This window comes from Myotis myotis, unplaced genomic scaffold, assembly GCF_014108235.1.
Source record: "Myotis myotis isolate mMyoMyo1 unplaced genomic scaffold, mMyoMyo1.p scaffold_m19_p_13, whole genome shotgun sequence".
Taxonomy (NCBI): domain Eukaryota; kingdom Metazoa; phylum Chordata; class Mammalia; order Chiroptera; family Vespertilionidae; genus Myotis; species Myotis myotis.
The window spans coordinates 28,063,011-28,080,692 of NW_023416317.1; the positions used below are offsets into that span (position 1 = coordinate 28,063,011).

The window sequence follows — 17,682 nt, forward strand, 5'->3', positions numbered from 1 at the left end:
GGACACCCAGTTAACTTAGATTGTAATTTATTTCTTTATTTATTATGTAAATAATTTATTTATTGACTTAGTCTGTATTCCCGAGGTTAGGAGGGAGGTACTGATGGGAATTCAGAAAGTCCTATTCCCAGGCCACCCTCTGACCACCGAGGACAGCTGACGCTGTGATGCCTGAGGGTTTCCTTCCATCCAGAGGCACCCGGGACAGAGAGGCACCTCTGTCTGCTCAGCTCCAGACCACGCAGCCACTGTCACACGGAGCACCGGGCCCTTGAGTGACGGTGTGTGCATGCATTTCCCTGCGGGCGCAGTGCACAGCGTTCCCTGAAGAAGCAGGTGGAGCAGTGGGCAGCACAGGGCTCTGGAGGTGGGCAGGGCTGGGTTCTATCCTGGGTCCTGGCGGGGCTGTTTTGGGGAATTGCTAAAGAACCTATGACATTGATGAACCCCTTAATCTCTCATCTGTAAAGGAGGGAGACCCCTCCTTCCCCCACAGGCTTGTGCCTAGACATCCACAAATGGCCGCAACCTGTACCGTGTATTCATCTCCTTGTCATATGGGCCTGTTTAATATTGGCCTCTCCAGGCCCTCGTAGCAGGCTCTGTTCTCCACAAACACAAGGAACACATTTTCTTTGTCCTCCCGAAGCAGAGCAAGTCCATGCAGGTGACCCCTGACCTTACCCCAGAGTGAAGTCAGGGGTAATCACACTCACCCTGTACCCCCGTCAAGGAAACCTGGGGCACTGTGCACCGAAGCGGGGGAGAGTCAGTGCCGGGCAGAGGAGTCCAGGGCAAATGTTAGAACGGAACAGACAGGACCTCAAATCAGTTTTGCCACTCAAGACACCGAGAATCCTTGAGCCCTGACAAATCTGGCCTTTGCAGACCCGGCCGATGATGACTGGGGTTGGGGGCGTCAGGTTAAATTTCCTGACCTGCTTGTCCCAGCCTGACCGGGGCCTTTTCTCATTCAAACCACAAGTCCCAGCAAGGCATCACTGGTGTGCCTGTGCGAGCATGTGTGTGTGCAAGCAGACACACTTACATGTCTGCACATGGATATGACAACATGACAACTTCTCAGGCCAAAGCTAGCTTCAACCTGCTCACAAAAGGGAAGAAAACAGCGAAGATAACCTGAAACACATTTGCCCTTAGTGATGATTTGAAATGGGATCAAAAAATCTGCTTCAAATATGAGAAACACCTTTGTGGAAAGCAAGCTTTAAAAAAAAAAGAAATATCAATTTTCAAGAAAATAATCCCCCGATGAACTGACCAACAAGAATATTAAAAGTCATGAAAACTCGGCAATATGCTGAAATGTTAAGCATATGACCTGTTTAGAATATATTCAGATAATATTCCAATCACATCAGGTCTTCAATTGCCTTTATTAAATGTAAGAGCTAACATTACAATCAGCAGTCACATCATCCCTTTCTGGGGCTGTGCTTTCGCTTTGTGAGGCACGGTCTCGGCAGGCATCGGGCGAACCTCTGCTGCAGCCACACCAAAACGTTAGCTGAGCGGAGTCGTGTGGCTGCAAACATGGGTGCAATGTCCTGGTAAATAATCATGTGGAAAGTCTGAGCTTGGAGGCCTGAATAATGTTACATCAACTCTGAAAAAGCACTGGGCTTGGATCTTCACAGCCTAATCCAGTCTTCTAAGCGTTGTGTGGGAGCAATGTGTTTTCAAAAAAAAAAAAAAAAAAAACCCACACACATACACACACACAAAAAAAACCCCAACTACTTTTAGAGAAAACTCGTCTTCTTTACCTGGCCCGTACAAGATATCAGCACACCTAGGTTTCCGCATTAGCCGTGAGGAACATTAAGAACAAGACCCTAATTCCTGGTGCGCTCTTGATGTCGGGAAAAATCTCAGCTAGTGCGCGTTATTAGCGATCGTCGAGTTGACAAGAATGCGGGATTAAGTTTCTTTCAGGCAATTACACTTTTGATGACCCCTCTGCATATAAAACATGTTAGCTAATGGGGGTGCAGAGGGGCAGGCGACGTGTTTGATCAGGAAATCCTGCGCGAGCATATTGGATGGAAATTTGATTAGTAGCCTTAGTGACGGGCGATCAGATCCTCCGGGTCCGCACAATCAGATCTGGCAGCACTTGCCTTCTTGCCTCTTTGAAGGAGGCGAACATTTGTACGGAATCAAGACAGTGCTGGGTCCTTGAGGTTTTTTTTTCTGGGTCCTTTTCTTTAAGTTATTGCAGACTAAAGCCCAAAAAGTACCTCTTCATTTCCCTCCACAATATGTTTGCAGTTACCTTAATGTTGAAGAATAAAATAAAAAATCAGCCTTCCTCTGAAAATTGGAGAGCAGGGAAGCAGAAATCAAAAATCAGCAGAGCCAGAGGGAGCCCAAGGAACATCCTCATTAGAATCACGGCAGAGCTGGCGCCTGCACACACATCACACGCAAGGACTTTCACACATTCTCACGGGGAGGAAACTCACACAGTGCAGTGAAGGGACCCGAGGGCATGTGGCCAGCGGCTGAACCCGGCTGCCGGGCTCCTGACCCAGGCTCTTGCCCACTCCACATGGTCCACACCTCTGCCTCCCCAACATCACAAGTTGGAAAAGAGAGTTCCAGAGAGAAGACTGCCCCAAGGAGTAAAGAGAAGACTCCACTCCTCATCCAAAGCTCTTCTCTTACACCACAAGGTCTCCGCCTCTAAACTTCACCCTCCTCCATCACCCTGGGTGCTGTGCACCCACTGTGTCTTGCAATTCTTAAAAGACCCTCAGACATGGATGTTATTTCTATTTTACAGACGAGAGAAGCTGTGGTCTCAGAGAGGTTAGGTGACCTGCCCGTGGTCACACAGCAAGAAACAGAAAGGGGATTTGGTCTCATGTCTGTCTCGTTCCAGAGTCCATTCTGCCTTCCACTTTCTCTCCGAGAAAAATAAGGCTGAGAGGAGAGAAGGAAAGAATAACCCCAGAAATACGTTGGGCCAAACAGGAATTAAAGCAGTGAGTTTACATTTGCAAATTTAATGCATTTATTTAGCACAAGAAACAATGTCCTATTTTTCTACTAGGTGTATTTAGTTAAACCAATAGATATTCTCCATATGCCTGATCCTCAATCCGTGAGGTGAGGCCCGGCATTAGCAAGTCATGGCCGGATTCAGCCTTCTAAAAATGCGTTTTTTAAAAAAAATAGTCACACACACACACACACACACACACACACACACACACACACACACATCATATAGTCTAGTTTTGCTCTTCTCTTTTATTTTTTACATGGACTCTAAGGTCCCCAGATCCCCCTTCCAGTGTGAACCAAAAACTATAAATACGTTTATGAAGGAAATGGAACAGACAATCCTGAAATCTCTCACTAGAAAAAGTGATCAAGGTAAGTTCTGGCATCAGATTGACCCTGAGTCACAGAAAAGTCAATTAATTGTGATGGCCATAATGGATCGATTATTCTGGAAAATCTACGACGTGACATCAGCCCGACTTCAGCCTGTCAGGCTGACACGGAGACACACATCAAATGCTCCAGCCTTTTCTGAGGGGGCAAAAACGGGGGCGGGGGACCCACCAGCCCAACCACTCACCTTGGACAGCGTGGTCCCCCACACGCAGGGAGTCAGCATATATCCCTTCCTCAGCTAGGACGCTGGACTCTGCCATGTAAAAGTATCTTGCTTCCTGTAAGTTCACAATCGTGCGAGTGCAATGTATTTTTAAGTACAATAAAATTCTAAAACAGCAACATGTATTTTTTTTTTTTTTTGCAGAAGGAAGAGGGACGCATATATATTTTAATCTGTGTCCAAATGAAATGAATTCATTTTCTTCAGGTTTCAGGGCTTTACTTTCCTTTGGAAGTTTTTGTCGACTATAAAAATAATTCCCAGCAGAGTAGCAGAAGAAAGGCTCTCCCCGTCCTCCCACCCAGAGAGAATCACCATCAAAATTCATAGTGCCTTTTATTTTCAGGCTAATATATAATTATAATCACTGGACATAATCAAAATAGCTATACTACTTTTTGAAAAAGCCTCGATGATTTTTTTCCTGATTTTAAAATCCATATAAGCCCTTAGAGGAAGTTTAGGGCAAGTAAACAGAATAGCAGAGGAAAGAAAATGAAAATTCCCTATAGCCTACCCCTGAGCAAGAAGCCCTCCTAAGGAGAATCCTGGGCTCTGACCTGCTCCCCTCTCCAGCCTTTGGGTCCTTGGCTGGAGGACCCAGCCATCCCGTCTCTATGTCCAGGGACCGGGGAGGAAGGGGCTGGCCTTACATTAACCCTCCAAGCACCTCCACTGGTGTCCGGGCTGCGAGCCCCTCAGCCCTGGGGCTGCACACATGCCCTACGGTCGTTCATCTTCTTGGCTACTTTATGTCAAAATATTCATATTTGTTTTTTACTTATTAGCTAATGTTCTTTGCCAGCCACCCCCCCCCCCCCACACACACACACACACACCCGCCACACCCCATTTTAAATATTACGGTCCTAATCAGAGTGGATGATTGTTGAATGGCCAAGCAGGCGGACAGGCCGTGATCACACTCCAGGGGCCCAGCCTCTCTCTTACAAAATGGGACTCTTTTTTTTTTTTTTTTTAACACCATCCAATGATGTCACCCGTTTGCGGTTTCTCTGGGACTTTATTAAAATGTTTGTGACGGAGCCAATGTAAACCATCCTAAATCCAACACAGAGCTGAAAGGACTGATTTTAGGGAATGCGAAGATATGGATCATTGGGCCCGTCGAAGCCCCATCTTGAGCCAATTATTGGTGTCATCTTGAGCCAATTTAATCAATCCAAGAGGGATTGGGGGGTAGAGGGGGGCGCGGGCAAGGGTTGTGAGCGTTGGTCAGACACGCTGGCTCGATGCGTGTGTCATGAAGCAACTAAGCCCAGCTTTGTGGGTTTCGGCTGCTGCTCCAACCTGCATTTTTATCCCAGGGTTCCCTCTTTGTGTCCACTTTCAGCCTCATTACTGGGTTTGTTTGAAACTGCTGAGTAGTGCTGGCCCAGGTTTGAGAGAGAAAGCCCCAGAAAGTCTTCAAGGCCATTGGGGAGACAATGTCAGGGATGCAGAACCCCCCAGACAGACACTACTGACATCTGAGCCCCTTAAGGGACCCAGGGAAAGATAGGCTGGACCCCGAAAGGACCAGGAACAGTCAGAGTGGGGATGCTCAGGAGCAGGTAGCCAGTAAGAAGTCCTGAGTATTTATCTATTTTTGAGTTGTTCTTTCTTTTTCTTTTTTTTAACTTGGGCATCCAGCAGTACAAATCACAAACTGGATGTTTTTCTCACTTGAAAGACACTGACTGGGAGACCCAAAGTCACCAGCACTGGACATATGTGGCCATGTCAAGAGCTGAAGTACCATCAGCTTCAAGTTTCACATCTGTGCCTTGAATGGGTGACACAAATACAGGTAAGACACACATAGAAAATTATATATTTCTTTACAAACCCACAGAAAATGGTGTGGCACATGATTACCATGCCTCTTATGTTATTACTAGAGACCCGGTGCACGAAATTCGTGCACCGGAGGGTGGGTCCCTCAGCCCGGCCTGTGCCCTCTCACAGTCTGGGAGCCTTGTCCAGAGGAAGCAGGCCTAACCTGTCAGTTTGGCATCCCTAGCACTGCCGCAGAGGCAGGAGAGGCTCCCGCCACCACCTCTGCACTTGTCAGCCGTGAGCCCAGCTTCTGGCTGAGAGGTGCTCCCCATGGGAGTGCACTGACCACCAGGAGCAGCTCCTATGTTGAGCGGGATCAGGCCAAAAACAGCTCTCCGACAGCCCCCAATGGGTCCCGGATTGCAAGAGGGCACAGGCCAGGCTGAGGGACCCCACAGGTGCACGATTGGGGTTGGGGAGGGACGTGGGAGGTTGGCCAGTAGGAGAGGGACTGCAGGAGGGCTCCAGGGCGTGTCAGGCCCGTCTTGCTCAGTCCCGATTGGCGAGACCCCAGCAGCAAGCTAACCTACCAGAGCATCAGCCCCCTGGTGGTCAGTGCATGTCATAGTGAGCAGTTGAGCAGCCTTAGCATATCATTAGCATATTATGCTTTGATTGGTTGAATGGACAACCGGACACTTAGCTTTCATTATATTAGGCTTTCATTATATAGGATTTATCTACATCTTTATGTATATTTTCCATGCTCCAGAAAGGACGTTAAGGGTGGTACCCCCAGACCTGAAATATTTAATTAGCTGCCCATCCTCTCTCCTGGGCTATCCTACCAATCCAGGTTCAAAGGGCTGCATCCCCTCCCCTAAGACAGACCCTTCACATGTTTTATGCTATAGAAGGAGGCTAGGCTGTCTAGTGTGTGCACTTTGTGTGTTTTGATGGATAATATCCATGAGCATGCTCGCTCACATCTCCAGAACTGCTGTTTGTCTTGGACATGGCACTCTGCAGGCCGGCAGGTTTGGAACGGTTGCCCCGGCAGGGAGCCTGGTCACAGTACATCTTTGTGCGAACTCCAGGCCAAGGGATGGAATGTGGGCCCAGAGCACAGTTGTTTTCAACCCCACAGAATGGACGATAAAGGCCCTCTTGAGTTCTGGAATGCACGCTTGCTGTCAGTTCACAAAGGAGGTATCCAAAATATATGCGTCAGACAACCTGACGTTCCCAAATGTAATCACTTTAAAGAACCCTGTCGCCCTGCCCAGCTGGTGTGGCTCAGTGGTTGAGCATCAACTTATGAACCAGGAGATCACAGTTCGATTCCCAGTCAGCGCACATGCCCAGGTTGCAGGCTCGATCACCAGTATGGGGCGTGCAGGAGGCAGCCGATCAGTCATTCTCATCTTTGATGTTTCTATCACTCTCTCCCTCTCCCATCCTCTCTGAAATCAATAAAAAATATATTTTTTTAAAAAGAACCCTACCTCCCCATCATTGAATTATTTTCAGAAAACAATGCGTGTTGAATTTATCTCTTCCCATAATGTGCTAACTGGACGCTGTTTTGATGATAACTAACTTTCCTTCTATTCTAATTTGATTCCAGAGACTTTAATTGCTACACTTGCAATTTCTATAAACCTAGCAGGCTTGTGTTCAAATAAAGCCCAGAATGAACTTCAATCATTGCAACCTCCAAGGAAAGAGCAGGACTTGCCACTGTGTGGGCTGGGCTGGCTTGGTCTCCAAGTCAGTATCTCCACTTGAAAATGTGTTAGTCTGTTTAGAAGCCAGGCTAATCCTACCTTTCAATCACGGGAGGAAATGGATTTTAGATTCAAGACTCAAGGTGGGTCCCTCCGAGTGCGAGGATCAAACGCTCTGGTGCTTTCAACAAGCAAATGCTACTGCCTGTCTCGAGGCGGAGGCCAGCGGGACTGCAGGGTTTATAAACAACACTCCGCTATTTATTGGAGCTGCCCACCCGAATCCAAATCTTCCTCTCCTCAATAGTGGCCTAGTTACCACAGTTTAAATGGGGCTCTGCGGGCTGCCCGGGTCTGCAATTTATTACTTGCTGCGAGAGCTCAGACCCAGACTTTCAATGTCCCCAGTTGAAAGTTTATCCCAGTCAGGACAGAAAATTATTCTCTCTGCCTAGGTTGAAGCACATTACTTCTTTATTGAATTAATTATGATAAGGATCATAACTTTAAACGAGGGGTGAGGTGCTGGCTTTCCGCTGGGATTGCTTGGAGCAATTTTCATCCAAGCATTTTTGTGGAGTTATTGAGTCTGGCAGGTCTGAACTTTGGAGAGGAGTGACTTTCTCCAGAACTTGAAAGGGGTTGGACATTGATCCAGGCAAAGCTGTACCAGATTCCATGTCTTGAGACAGGGAAATTTGCACTGCATGCTGAACAAATCACTGCGGGACCGGATGAAAGACAGCTTGGGAACTCCTCATGTGGCCTCGAGCTTGGCCGTTCCCTGACGGAGCTGGCCCGAGGAGGGCAAGGGACAGACAGGGACAGAGAGGTCCCCAGCCAGCCCGTCTTCCCCTGCCTCCTAATCTTCCAAGCTTAGGCTTCGAGGTTTTGCAAACAACATGCCTGATCCTGATGCCCAGGGGGTAGTGGGTGGGATCGGCAAAGGACACTGGCTGAGGTCAAATGCCCTGGGTCTGAACCCTGCTTCTGCCCCTTCCCAGGGGTGGAATATGAAGACTGGCCCTCCCCTTCTGGGTCTCATGCTGAACCACTGAACTATTTAAAGCGTGTTTCTGTATAACATACAGTTAAAACCAAGAAGGCCGGCCCAGGTATATGTGGATTTTTTTCAATATATTTTAAGTGCATTTTCTTTTCCTATGATTTTCTTAATAACATTTTCTTTTCTCTAGCCTACTTTATTATAATACAGTATATAATGAGTAAGACATATAAAATATGTGTTCATCAACTGTTCATGTTATCAGTAAGGCTTCCAGTCAATAGTAAACTATTGAGAGGCAAAAGTTATATGCGGATTTTCCACTATGCCGTGGGTCAGCACCCCAAAATCCCATGTTATTCAACTGCATATTACATATAATATATAAATATTTTACACACATGTGCATGCGCGCGCACACACACACACACACACACACACACACACACCCCTAGTACTTAGGTGGGGCTTATTTAAAAGTAATCATGATTACTAATATCATTATTATCAGGAAAATAAAAAAGTTAAGCCAGACCAATATCTCGTATCTGTTTCAGCTAAAATCTCCCAACTCCTACCCAGGTGACAACAGTGTGGGTCTCAGGCATGGCCCCATGTGGTCTCCATGCGGCCAGCTGGCCTGTCCCTCCCTGCTCCCATCCCCCTCCAGGCTCAGAGGGTGCCCTGCCCCGCTCCCAGTGCTGCGACCTGGCATGGAAGTCCCCCAATCTGCCTCACCCAGCCTAGGTGCTGGTGGACCCTCAGGAACAGGCCTCGCCAGGGAAGAGGGAGCCTGTGGCTCAAAGTTGGGTGACTGTCTAATTTACTGTCCAAATGAGGCCACTTTTAACAGTGAAAGGGGCACTGATAACAGTTACCCCAGAACAACATGCATAACCAGGACTGTGTGGCCCCGGGATGCATGGGTACTCACTCTCAGACACCCCAGGTCTGAGGCCCTGCTCCCCTCTACAGAAATCTAAGTCCACCTCTTCAGAATGACCTCCTCTGATGACTCCGGACCTCTCAAGGCCAGGTAGTCTGCAGGCCCCTGAACAGCCGCACCCAACTTCCAGCCATGCGCCAACTACTCGGTGTTTTCAATGCCCCTTCACTGTTCCTGCCAGCTGAGTGACTCTGGAAAAGTGGCTGATCAAGCCCAGTGTCTAAGTTGTCTCTTAGGATTTAAAGAGGGGACCCCTGGGAGGCCCAAGAGCCCAGGCTCATTGCACCCCCTCCCCGGTCTAAAGCCCTAGGTGCCCAGACCATACCTACCCCCAACATGCTCTTCCACATCCCGGCTGATCTCAGCAATTCTGACAGCCTGGGCAGCCACCATTCAGGCAATAGTTACAGTCACATGGTCTCACTCGGGGTCTCCGTGTGACCTTGTTGGAGCCTCACTGGGATCCTATAGGTACATGCTGTCATTAACACTGATGGGCGAGGACACAAATAAGTGAGACACAAATAAGTAACTTGCCCAGGTTCTGCATGAAAGTGGCCTAGCCAGGCTTTGACCCCCAGCACCTGCAGAGGCCTTAGGAGCAAAGATTCACGATGTATGGGGTGAGATGCGCTTAGGTTAGGCCTAGATTCCAAGCCTGACTTCACCAATTCCCAGCTGTGTCCCTGGGCAAGTTCCCTTTTGTAATGAGTTAATTTGACTGAGGCTTGTTCTAGGATCAAAAGGGACAATGAATGCATAGGTACCTTATAAAGTGCAGGGCCAAAGCAGTTTATTAATGTATCTGCTGCAACAGTCCCACCTGCCAGTGAATCCTCCACTGTGTCCCCAGCAAGATGCCATATGCCTGGTCTGGACCATGCTGTCCACAGTCCTTACCCTCAGGGCCCTGCCCTCAGGGGCTTGGGGCCTGGCCTTGAGCCCCGGTCCCCTCAGAAGGTCCCCTCTGCTCTGAGAGTGGAGCTCGCCATCCCAGGAGCTCCAACCATCAGGTCCTGGCAGAGGCAGCCCCATTTTGGTGAGGTTGTATGTCGGCTTCCTCCAAGTCTTCCTCCCAGAGATGTGCCTGCAGTGGGGCCACCAGTGTTGTCCAGAGCTACATCTACCAGGCAGCTGGCCAGTTAGCCAATGGAGTGGCCAGTGGGCTCCATTGCTCAGCTGGCCAGTGCACTGAATGTCCACCGGAGGCCCTCTGTGGGCAGGACACACGCCTCTGAGATATGGCTCATCCTTCTACCTTCCTCTCTGCCCCCCAAAAGTTTTCTTTTCCTCCTACTCACCGCTCCCCCCCCACGGAGCCCACATGGTGTGGGCTATTGGAGCCCCAGCTAAATGGGGCGAGCTACCGTTTTAATCCGTCAAAGAAAGTGTACCAACGCTGGGAGCAGGCAAGGTCTGGCACAGGGACAAGGAGCAGGGGCTGGGCTCATGTGGTCTGCGGGCAGCCTGTCCAGCCTCATCCCTCAGAGCCAGCCCTCAAGCCTTGTGCCTGCCCGGCCACATCTCTGCGTGAGAAGGGTCCTTTCCTCCAGAGGGTCAGCCAGAGGTGAGCGTAGGACAGATAGCAGGCTTCTCAGCTTCCTGCAGTGTGAGGTGGGCACTAGATTATTACACCTCAGAGGGATACAGGCCGAAAATATCAGGTTCCAGGGGGGTTTTGAGTGACATGGAATGTGACAGAGCATGGCTGTCAGCAGGGTGGCCTGTCCTGCCTTTCAGCACCCATTCTCATTCAAGGGTCCAAGCTTCTCGGAGAAAGATATAAACTTGTTCACACTAAAATGTGAATGATCAAATTTTCTTCATGCATTACACTTCAGAAGAGTTTTCACGGAAAATACGTAAACAGAAATTTCCAATATAACTCTTCAGACATTACCTTCCATACAAATGCACACACACACACACACACACATGCACACACACACACACACACACGACTCACCATACAAACCAAACTACTTAGTATTTCCTGAGCCCCCAGGCCCTCTCTCCCCACCAGGTACTTATATTAGCTACAATCCATTAAAGCATTGCCCCACTTTGTTTCCCTCATTATCTTCGATGAATCCTCCAAATGAATCCCAGTGGCCACCTCCTCCAGGAAGCTTTCCATAGGCTCCCTCTCTCTAGGCTGCATGAGGAGTTGCTCCATGGTGTGTCCTCTGTGCCTCCCTCCAGCAGAGCCCTCCCCCTCCGCCCACCCTGAGCTGTCCTCACCTGTTTCCTGACCTGACTCTCCCACTAAACTGTCAGTTCCTGAGGGCAGGATCGGGGCTCATTTTCCATTTCATCCCTGAGGCCCAGCACACGGCTTGGCACAGACTAGGTTCTTGGAGGATGTTGGCTGGATGAAAAAGTGACAATCTGCATCAAGGAACCATCTTTCTTCCTGAGTAATGAAGGCAGAGCCCCTGCCAGAAGCATATACAGCCAAGCACACGTGGAGGAGCAAAGTGTGGCAGGGTTGTGCACCCACACACACGGGAATCCACAAAGACACAGGCTCCTCCTCTGACCTAAAGGCACTCATCATTTCCTGAGAATCACTTTGACTATAGCTGGGAAAAAAGAAGCAAACAAAATCAAAGGCTGGAAGAACTGGTGGAAGACTCTGTGCCTCTCAGCATGCCACTGGGGTCCCCAGAGGTCTATCAGCTGAAAATTGTTCGAATTAGCCTGTAAACAAATATGCCATGCCAAGCTGTGACCTCTCAGACCCAAAGCAGTCCCCACCCTCCAGGCTTGAGGGCTCCCAGCCCACCTCACAAGGGCAGGCCGATGGCTTCTCACCCACACCCATTACTATGACAGCCCGTGAGTCCAGCCCACCCGTTTCTATCACTTGAGCCTAAAGCAACAGCTCCTCCTTTCTGCCACCCTCAGCAACAAGCCTGCTGGGAGCCAGGGCACACCCAGGATGGCAGGAGCTGCCCAGGGTGCACTTGCCCCAGACCACACATGGGTGTGCCCCCCTGCCCATCCAGCCACACACCACACCCCTAGGAGACTGTGCAGTGAAGGGCCGAGAGCATTACCCTGGAGGTGCTCCACTTGGGTTCGAATCCTCACTCCACTCACATTGACGAGCTGGGTGATCTTGGACAAGATACTTCACCACTCTGGGCCTCCATTTCCTCAGCTACTAATGGGAAAAATACTATATCTTATCTCATAAAACAGGATGAAGATCAGATCTACCTTCTAGTAAAGAGCTCCTCACAGTATCCAGCTATGGTGAGCACTCAATAAATGTCAGCGGTCACTGTCACACACCCCCACCTACAGAAATCTGCACTGCTGACCTGTGACTTCCCTGTAAGGAAGTCTTAGTCATGGGCTAAGAAGTTCCCGTCTCTGGCTCTAAGGGGCAACCACAGTGCCTGAAAGGCAGGGGCATGGTAAGGACTCAGTCATTCATTCATTCATGCAACAAACATGAGTAGCCATCTACAATATGCCAGGTTCTGGGGAACCAGAGATGGGACAAGGTCCAGCCCTGCCTTCAGGAGCGCATGTCCAGTTAGCAGCACGGAGTGGGGAGCGGATAGTAACAAGTATGTTTTTTACCATAACTGGGGGCAGGGGGAGAAAGATACAAACAAAACCCAAAGCTTGAAGAATGGGTGGAAGACACTGCCTCTCAGCATGTCACTGGTGCCCCCAGAGACGCATTACCTGAAAGTGCCATAAGGAAGCGTGGGAAGGGGGGAGGGGTCAGTGAAGCGGGGAGGGGGATAATGCAGCCTCGGGAAATCACGGCAGGCTTCTTGTAGGAGGGAACATCTAAGTACTGAAGGCTGAGCATGAGTAGCCTATGAAGGGGTGAGGAGGGTGGGAGATGAACCAGGCTGCACTGGCTCAAATTAACTAACTCATGTTAACAACCATCACAACCAATAGTTCCATCTTCTGGCCATTTTCTCTGTGCCAGGGCCGCTGGCAAGCATTTTGGCCACATTATCTCATGGAAACCTCACCCTCTGCACAGAGGAGAGGGGACCTACAGTCCCTGCTCTGTGTTCTGTTTCTCAGTGGTGTCTGGAACTTAGGTACCCAACAAATATTTGTAGAACGAATAAAGATCAGGCACGCCTAGGAAACTGGTTCTAATATGGTCCCCATTTTACAGATGGGGAAACTGAGGATGTCCCACAGCTAGCTGTGAGACGGAGCTCGGATTGGAGAGAGCTCTGTCTGGTGCCGGGCCAGGACTCTCCCCACTCAGTCTCACTGAGGGCGCGCTTGGCCTGTAGAGACCTCTGCAGCCAAAGCAGCCACTCCCTCACATGCCCCTGAAAGACCATGTCATGGAAAATCACCCCAGCTCTCCTCACAGTGGGCTCTGTGAGGAAGGCTAGCCAGCAGGGTGCCCATTGCCCACCCGCCCCACCCCCATGCTGCTGGCTCTGCAGCCTGTGTTTACATTTCTCCCTCAATCTGGAGGTTGCAGATTGAAATTATCTCCTCTCCTATGTCAGCCCGTCCTGAGCCTCGCTCCCAGCCCTAGCACCTCCCAGCAAGCCTGAGGCAGCCACAGCTGGACTCTGATAAAGAAGGCTCTGTCCCATGGGTTTTTGATGGGGGGAGAGGAAGGGCTCACTCAGCCAGCGGCCCTCCCTGCCTGGGGACTGAGGGGAAGTGGATGGATCCCCCATCCCAGCCGCCTCTTGGGGAGCAGAGTCTGTGGCTGGCCTCAGGCCTCCACACTGACTTCCAGGGAAGTGGAGAGATGCAAGGCCTCCCTCACTTCAGACTCTGTTTCCTCAAGGCCATCCTCACTATCTCTGTGATTCAAGTACTTGCTGTGCAACCCTGAGCCAGTTCCCGCCCCTCTCTGGGCCTCATTTCGTTCATCTGTACAGTGAGGGGCTAGGGTAGATGTTCTACCCTACTATTACCATTATTACCATTATTATAGTGTCAGGTAAGTTCATTCACACTAACATCTTAATAGTCAATATTAAATGAACAGTTCTCTTTTCTAGAGGGGACAACCCCAGAGAACAAATCTCTAAGCATGTTATCCCAGGTGCTCCTTGATATCTAAAGAGACTAGCCTGGCTCCCAGGGTGAGAAGGAGGCAGGGCAGGCCTTCCAGCAGGGATGCAGGGTCCTGAGGCTAAGGTCCATGTCTCCAGACAGACAGAGAAGAGAGAGTTAGGGCAGGAGCTTGTCAGCCGGGCAGGCTCTAAGGACACATTCCTGTGCTGATGGGCCATGCACTTAGCATCACCTGGAATAGTAATGGCAATAGTGCCAAAGATGGAAATGCAGGCAGAGAAGCCTGGGATGGGATCAGCATGGGCTAAGCCATGCGTATGCTCTTTTGCAGGAAGCCAAGCTTGGCTTAGAACCAGGTGCCAAGTACAAGGAATTTGCAAAGAGCTAAAACAGGCTGAGCAACATGTCCACAATATAAAACAATCAGAGGCGCAGTGAGTGAGTGCTAGACTGTGGCATAGCTAGCATTGAACTCCTACTCATACTTCAAAATCCTGGTAAGGATTTCTACTCCTGGTAATGTTGTGGATTTGATATTCTAAAACAAACAAACTTCAGGTTTTAAAAAAAAAGTACTGGGTGAAATACACCAAACAATCTTTTTATATATTTTTTAAATTTGTTTCAGAGAGGTAGGGAGAGGGAGAGAGAGAAGAAACATTAGTGATGCACAAGAATCATCGATCGGCTGACTCCTGCACACCCCCTTCTGGGGATTGAGCCCACAATCTGGGCAGGTACCCTGACTGGGACTCGAACCGCGACCTCCTGGTTCATAGGTCAATGTTCAACCACTGAGCCATGCTGACCAGGCTCAGACAATCTTTTTAAATGCAGAGCTGAACTTGCAGTAAGTAAAACAAGGACTCTCCAAAGGTCAGAGGTGAAGAGGAGATGGGCCTCCAGCCTGGAGGGTCGGTGCTGCCCCAGGGCGGCTCCAGGGCATTTGCTGACACCAGGACACTGGAGTCTCAGGGTTTATTGGCAACACGGGAGACAAGTCCATGGCATATGTGTGATTAGATCCCCTATCCCACTCATCTCCCAAACACAGAAGTTATGGGAGAGGGCTACAGTGAAAAGATGGGCCAAAAAAAAAAAAAAAAAAATCTGCCCACCATCAAAGGAAGAAAAGATAACTCAACCATTTTAGATCTGTAATTTAATCTTAGGCTCGTATCTAAGTGGGGAAAAGGAAAATAAGAGAATGAAGATTCTGCTGAACTCATAACCATAGCCTTGCACTCTGAAAATATGAGTTCAAATTTATATTATCTCCTCAGTCCAGAAAACCCCAAGAAGTTAAAACTGTCTCAGGCCAGCAGTGCCCTGCAACACCTGGCAGAGGCCAAAGCTAATTGTCTCTGGAGGAGCACACCATCAATCCAGGCCCCGAGGTCCCTAGAGATCTCGGGGAGTCAAATCAAGCTTGCAAAGAGGTGTAAGACACATGAGGAACCGCAGTGGGAATCCTCAGAAACAATCAATAGTAGAATTATACCTGACGGACTTTAGACACTGGAATAATTAGGTACAGTATATTAAATAAGTAAGTTTAAAATGTTGAACAAAGTAAAATACAGAGCTGAAAATTCAAGCAAGAAACAGACTACTAAAAATGACCAGGCCGATTGGATGGATAGATAGATTAATGGATAGATAGATAGATAGATAGATAAAACTCCTTGAAACAAATTCAAATCATTGAAATTGAAAGCCCAGTGGAATTGGTTAAATGGTTAAATAGAGAATTCATGCACTGCAAGACAGATCTAAAGAAATTACTTATAGGGCAACACAGAGATAAAGAGATAAAAACACTGGAGACATGGACGATAGAATGAGAAGACCTAAATTATGTCTAATTGGAAATCCTGAATATGAGATTTAGGGGCAAGCAATCTTTGAGAAATAATGAGTAAGAATTTTTCAAAATTGACAAAGGACATGAATCATCAGATTCAGGAATCACAAGAAATCCCAGCAGGATAAGTAAAAATGAAATCACATGTAGACACATCATAGTGAAACTGCAGAGAAACCTTTAAGAATGCCCCAGGGGAAAGACAGATTGCTTATAAAAGAACAAGCAGACCAATAACCACAAGAGCAGCCAGAGGCAGTAGGCTAACATCTCCAGCATGGTGAGGGAAAATAACTACCTAAATTCTAAATTCAGCGAAACTCTCACTCAGATATAAGAGGACAGTTTTCAGGCTCCTGGCGCCCCAGCACACCCAAGTGCCCCGAGCCTGGCCCCAGTCCAGGGTCCTGGCAGTGCTCAGGGCAAGGTGCTGAGGCACAGCTTGGAAAACCAGATGCTCAAGCCAAACAACTGCAAGATGCTGTCACCAACACGGTGAAGCATCTAGAAGAGCTGTGCCAAAGCTTTGCTGCGTATGTGCAGGGAACTGCCAGACTGCGAGACAACGCAGACCTGCTGGTGAACCTCTGCATGCCTGCCAGGGGTGGGGACGTCCGGCCCGAGGGCCATGTGAGGCCCGTGAAATCATTTGGTCTGGCCCTGCCAAGGCATTAGGGGTGAGTTAATTAAATATTTGACCAAATATAGCAGGCTAGTTTTTAAGTTGATAATTTTGTATGGGCCGAGAATGATGTTGATGTTATAAACATCCAAATGGCCCTTGGCAGAAAAAAAGTCCCCCACCCCTGAGAGACCCCCCACATTTAAAGCAAGGCCTGAAAAACTGTGCTGGTGAGTTTGCCAAGCTTCAGGATTACCAACAGGCAGAGGTTGAAATACTTAAAGCTAAAGTAGCTGAATCATTGAAAGCTTATGGAACCATTGTAAAAACAAAAGGAGCTGACGTAAAAGCAACATTAACAGCAAGGAATTGAGAAGCTAAACAACTAACTCAGCGAAACCCATCTGACTGACGTGTTATTTCACAGGCAGAAATGAACTTACAGAGAGTGACAATGGATGCTACTCGAACAACTCATCATCTGGAGGAAACAATTGACAATTTTGAAAAGCAGAAAATAAAGCATAGAAAGACTATATTTTCAGAATGTATCACTATTCAAATGTTATTTCACAGCATCGCTTCAGAGGTCCACACTGCTGCCTACCACAATCTACAAAAGATTGTTGAAGAAGATGATTTTGAGGTTTTTCTGAAACTCTCTATATCCACCAGGTTGTTCATCTCGACTAGGTATTGCAAGAGCAAATTCAAAGTCACCTCTTCAGAGATCACTGTCAGCTAAGTGTATACCTGGAACAGGAAAGGTATCTACCTGTCGACTAAGAGAATCAGCAAGCAGAAGATGATGGTGAAGAGGATGAAGCCTTAGATATGAAGACGAGGAAAATTAACTTTAACTAAATTTCACATTTCCATTTTTATCTTAGATGACTGGAAATCCAGAATTACTGAATTGTAAAACTTTATACTGGCTTGGTACATTAAACCTCAAAATGAAATCCTACGGGAAATGGAAAATAATTAAAGGAAATTTACGCTGACAAAAATGAAGGCCTTAAAAACATTACACACCAGTCATTTCAACATCCTGTCTAGCAGTG

General features: G+C 48.3%; 1 pseudogene; it reads left to right on the top strand.

Annotated features, from left to right (window-relative positions):
- LOC118668598 overlaps positions 1 to 17,482 on the top strand; it is a 47,174-nt pseudogene extending 29,692 nt beyond the window's left edge.
- Positions 17,483 to 17,682: the final 200 nt, after the last annotated feature.